Below are 6,000 nucleotides of genomic sequence, written 5' to 3' on the forward strand. Positions count from 1 at the left end.
TATCATTTTTAGTAGTCTATCCTTTAGCTCTTGTAGTTTTGCTCTAAAGACCGGAACAACGAGATCTAGATGATCCTGTGGTGTTTGGCTAGGGTAGAGTTCACACTTGATCTCATCCCAGTTTGGGTTACATGTCATAGTCAGGAAGATGTCAGGTTTACCAAACCTCCGTACCAGAGCCATGGCATCCATGTACCGACGCCTCATGTCACGGGGGCCTCCAATAAATGATGAAGGCATCATTGTCCGTTTTCCAACAGCTTCTGCTCTACCTTCACCGGCATGTAGGCTATCAACCAATCCTTGGTAGAGGTCGGCCCTAATATCATCTTGATGGTTGCATATATAATCTAATCAAGAACTCTCGATCTTGATGTACGTGTCGACTGCAAACTGCTGGAATAGACGCTTGTCGTATAGTATGGGGTTAAATATTCCTAGATGCATGTGAAACTTGTAGCGGTAGTAGTCACGCACAGATACGCCTAGTCTACCAGGGGAGTCTACAAAAAATAGCCATGAATTAGAGTTGTTTGTAGAATAACCACTGAGTTACATGTATGCGAAGTATTTAAATAAGAAGAATAACAAACCTATTTCTTCTTTTGACCCACTACGAGCCTTCTGTAGGGCACGATACCCGATGACTTCTTCCATACTAACTCCTTTCTTCAGAATATCCATGTGCCACCCAAGCTCACCCTTAGGGAAGAATAGAGGGTATGAAAGAGCATCGTAACATCCATGATATGAGCGCATGTCGTGTCTGCTTCTATCTTTCCCATGTAGGACAACACTATTCTAGAACTGACCAAGGAGTTCGCTTGCCTCGATCCAAACAGCAGCCACCTCTGAAGCTGACGGCACATTATATGTTCTCTGGTCCAGCCTCTAGTCAAGGTTTAGTGTGACATGATAGTCCTTGAGGTGGTCATCCTAGCCCAAACTCCTAAGTTGTTGTGAGTATGGGTTGTCACGAAGGATGGCCACAAGCCTCTCAATGATTTCCTTGTCTTTTTGGCACTTCTCTTCACGACATCGTCGATAGCGGTGCTCATGGCTTGGGTCATCATCATAGAAGTAAAGCTCAAGATGTCTTGGCTCCTTACCATCTTCTTTGCCAAATGACCTTATGTTATGATAGATCTGGCCGTGTGCACGGAAGGTGTATATGCCACAGTTTTTCATGTTTGCAATAGCGCTATCGAGGCGACAATATAGAGAAGTGAAAGAGAAATGGCCATTGAAAAACCTAATGTTGTTATGAAAGTGCCTAGCATCTATGTCGTTACTTGACCAAAGCCTCATAAGCTCATCAGGTACGTTTGGTTCATTGAGCTTGATCTTTCCGCTACGACAACAGAACCCAGGTGGTTCATGTTCAAACCTTTTCGCATCGCAGTGCTCGCAATTTGTGACATGTTTTAGCATATGGGTATCTGTAGGCATGTTACTATACACCTTTTCGTATTGGTCAGGTACTTCAGGGACAGAAGTTGTGTCTTCCTCAAGGTCATTGTCTTGGACATCGTCATCATCTAAAATGACATTTAAGCCACAATAGTTTAGATGAAGCAGTTGAAGATTTGATTTCTTTTCGGTCTTTCGCACAAATACCTTGCCCAGCAAACAGGTATCCCTCATCCTCTTCATCATCCTCTTCAAATATATCTCCCTCATCATCATCTATGGCTGTCAAACATACGTGAGTTAGTATAACTACGAGTAAATATAAACAAAGGAGTTCAAATAGTTTATAGAATGTTAGAAAATAATATAAATTACCACTGTTATCAAATAGTGGTGCCGTCGGTGCTGTTGATGTAGGCTGAAGGCTAGGTTCAGTCCTTTCTGAAAATCATGTGATGACCATTGTTGAGTTAGGTATAATATGATATATAATATAAGTCACCTAAATGGGATCACGAGGCATCAATATTTACCATGGTTGGTCAGTACTGATTGAGGCAAGGGCGTGTTATCATTTAGGTGTTCTTCAGCCATGCATTCATAATTATCAAATAGTGGTGCCATCGGTGTGCCTGATGTAGCCTGAATGTACGATGTTGCATTTTCTGTTAATCATAGAATGACCATGGATTGGTGAGATATAATATGGTATATAGGTCACCTAAATGGGATAATGGGGCACCAGTATTTACCATTGTTGGTCATGGCTGATTGAGGCAAGGGTGTGTTAGCATCCACTCGGTCTTCAGCCATGCAGTCACCATCTTTATTAGGTGCCCTTGTGTTTGAACCAATGCGACACTCAAACATCATGTTACGACGTGTCAACAATGCACGTCTTTGTCCTAATGGAACATGTGATCTCTGTGTCATATGGCCAGGCAGTAACTCATCGCATCCTTCATCATCGGCCTCCTCATGAGGTGGAGGAATATAAATAGGTGTTGCACTGGACTTTGGGATAACTCAATCACTAGATTTCGCCGTGGATCCTTGAGCTCTAGATTGGCCTGCAGCGGGCCACACAAGCTCAGGAATAAATAACGGGTTCTCCATGGCGACAGAGTCCGAGTGCAGGGTGTGCTTCCGTACCTCTTTGAATTTTTTCTTAGACAATTTTAATGCCTCTTTATGCTTGGGTTCCCTATTGTGCAGCCTTTGGCGCTCACACCTTGCTTCCCTCTGTTCAGGTGTCATGTTTTTGTACCATTCACTCTTGTAGTTACCTTTTGATGTACTTTGCACACATGTTTCATTAGCATCGGGAATAGGGGTACTGGTGAAACCAATAGTGCTCTCCTTCTTTATAGTCTCCTTTTCTAGCTCATCTATCAATGTAATCATACAAATACATTCATTAGCTTTATTGGGTCATATTATTGCAATATCATTTTGAAAGACCTAAAATATTTCAGCATCTTCAATTACATGATAATCGTGTGGATATGTTCTCATCAACAATATTGTTGGTCTGATAGGAATCATTCCTATGGAGCCAATCATTTGTTTCAGCAGGACCAATGTTTTCCTTATTTGATGCAGCGTCGTCATCTACAAAATTTTACACATTACATATATCTATAATAAGAAAAAATAAATGTCAATTCATCACTACATGACAATGTTAATATGTTAGGATGCATTACAATTGGTAGTTCCAATAACATGTTGCTTTTTTCTTTGATGATAGGCTTCACGACGCCTCTTATTAATAGCATCCTTTTGTTGTTGCCATCGAGCTCTATCCCTTTCCCTCTTAAGTTCTTTAGCATCGACTGCAGTGCATTTTGAATTAATATAAGCTCACATACACATAGTACATGCCATGTAATATTTGATACGATGTTATATTACCTTCTTTGGAGGTGTTAGTCTTGTCTCCCAATGGTGCAAGAGAATTATTATCCATTGTATGAATCTATAATAGAATAATGCAATTAGCACATAAAGGCTATAATGAAAATCAGTATTGAAATCAAGTGAACATGTGTTCAAGACTTCTGCAACAATTGGATTAGTGTGTGAGTAAAACAGGAAGGCAAGATGCAAAATATCACCATGTTGCTAGGCAGCAATTCTCTATTAATATTTTTTTCCTGTTAGAAAAAAAGATTTCTGCACACCCAGTTCCAACCTATGAGTACAAGAACACAGGAAGACATATCGAAGAGAAGAGATTCAGGATCAGAGTCATTCCTTGCTTCTAACAGGAAAAAAGAACGCACCACTGAATAACCACTCAACAGCTTGGCGACGATGAATGACACATATCTAATGCCATGTATACATAGATACCATTTATATTTTAAAACGATCACTGAACAGTGAACTCTAAACTATTTCAGTAGTACTATCAGCTTGCAGTCAAGTATTATTAGAGCACATGGTCCTAAATGCTGAATAGTGATCCTTTCCCTCCTTTATATTTTGTTTTGTTTGTCTCTGCGTACCAATTGCCGGACAGTGAGCAGTGAATGGATGCATTGATTAAACAGATAGATTGTGTTAAAGAAAAAGAAGCACAACAAAACCAAAAAAATGACAGGAGAAGACTGCTCAAAATCAGTAAATCGATGGCACATAACATTCGATGTTTTTGAATCTGAAAATCAACAATCAAGCCACTCCACTTACAACTGCGGGACCTAAACAATAGGCAGGGGTGAAAACAATCTTGAAATGCCATATCATAAACAGTAGGGCGCTCAGCAACACCTGGACTGACCTTAGGATAGCCTGCAGTGCTGCAGACAACGTTGGGCTGGGTGACAGCAGCGCGCGATAGAGGTGAACGACAGGCGGTGAAGTCGGCTCTTCAACACACGTTCTCACACAAAATAAGATCTTGCTGCATATGAATTTTCTTCCTTGAAATTACAGGGATTGAAACTTTAGCTAGCATGAATCCCAAACAAACCTGGCAAAATTACAGGGATTAAAATTATAAAAGTTCAGTTTGGTCAGAAAGCAAGTTGTTGGATTGTGACAAATTTATATGGCATTACTCAGTTCGCATCAATATAATGCAGTTAAACCCGTCAGCTCAGTCAGCGACGATGTTATCTGTTCTCGCTTCTGTGACATTCATATAGCAGCAATCTTGGTTCTAATGGTGGCTTTGTTTTTAGTCACTTGCTTGCATCCTTTCAATCTCTGAAAGTGGAATTCAATTTTAGCACCTGAAACATGTTCAATTCAGACAAATGCTTGAATTGGCCACATTTTAATTGTGCATTCCTATTGTTCTAAGAGAAAGCGCAGGATGGGTTGAGAAAGAAGATAGAGCTAGGGAGAATGCGGGCAGCCTGCTGGATCTTGGCACCACTGCTGTCGCTCCCTTTTGCTGCTCTTCATGCACATGAGCGATCCACCTCGTGTGCCAATTCAAGACTTGCCACTGGTTTGTACTAACTCTTGGCATGATGTTGTTGAGCACTGTTGATCATTGTTACTGATAACTTGCTTCGTTGATCTTATTCAAGTAATTTGCGTCTATAATTATGCAGGTGCTAATTTGGTTGATTCCACATGGCCACATCAGAAAAGTGAGGGAGTCAACAAAACTCATGATTTTGAGGACAAGATATTGCATTTCTGAACTATTCAGTGCTGAGAAAAGTAAGGTGTTATTTATTGGTTGGAGTAATCTCTGTTGCTATCAGGCAGGAACCAATGGTGACTTTGGTTTGTCATGATTCAAGGCAGTGCTCTTGGTGATGTGTTAGTCATATCAGCCCCAGGAACTCAAATGGTTTCAGAAAAATCTCAGTGGTGAGTGCATGACCCTTGTTGGCTCATCCTTACCAAAAGAGCATTTTTCCCTACTTTAGTTCAAGCCATAGCTTATAACTGGCCAAACCCACGTTCATACATAGTTTGTGTCCTATCTATTATGATATCCCATATCATGATTCTAGAAAGTAGACCATTCAACTTACTAATTCAATGCAGTACACTTATTATTCAGTTCATTGGAATGTTTTAACCTACAATTCTTTTCAAGCAAGGCTATGTTTCTACTTTGTTAGATAATGATGTCGACAAACTTTTAGCTACATTTTAGATCCATTGACACCCTTGATACAAGGAGCAGCAGGTGTTTTGTGGCTCCAATAGACTGCTCCCTGATGGTTTGCCTCGACCTCCTTCGGTCCTTCCTGTTGTGGTGCTGCTCATGCCTCCACAACTTCTCGTTGTCTCCACTGGTCGTTGGAGGAGAGGACACAAAAGGGTACATGAGCGTGAGGGCAGTGAGCCACTGCGGCCACTGCTCGTTGTGCGTGCCATGGCCGAGATATGCGAGAGGGCACTGCGGTGGGATGCATGGTTCACACTGCATGAGGCCATTCAGGCACTTCATGATAGGCTATTTGCAATCGATTACATGGAGCAAAGGTTGGAGCACTTTGAACTGCAACCGTACCAATCCGTTAATGCGAGTATTGTTGGACGTTATTGATCTATTCCTAGCTAAACACTGTCAATTACATCATGAAATTTTCTATGACCTGAACCTTTGATTTTTATGGA

At 41.0% G+C, this 6,000-nt stretch overlaps 1 pseudogene; it reads right to left on the minus strand.

Moving 5' to 3' along the window:
- Window positions 1–354: 354 nt before the first annotated feature.
- LOC136515608 (uncharacterized) lies at window positions 355–4,076 on the minus strand (annotated as a pseudogene).
- Window positions 4,077–6,000: the final 1,924 nt, after the last annotated feature.

The sequence above is a fragment of the Miscanthus floridulus genome, chromosome 17 (assembly GCF_019320115.1).
Source record: "Miscanthus floridulus cultivar M001 chromosome 17, ASM1932011v1, whole genome shotgun sequence".
Lineage (NCBI taxonomy): Eukaryota > Viridiplantae > Streptophyta > Magnoliopsida > Poales > Poaceae > Miscanthus > Miscanthus floridulus.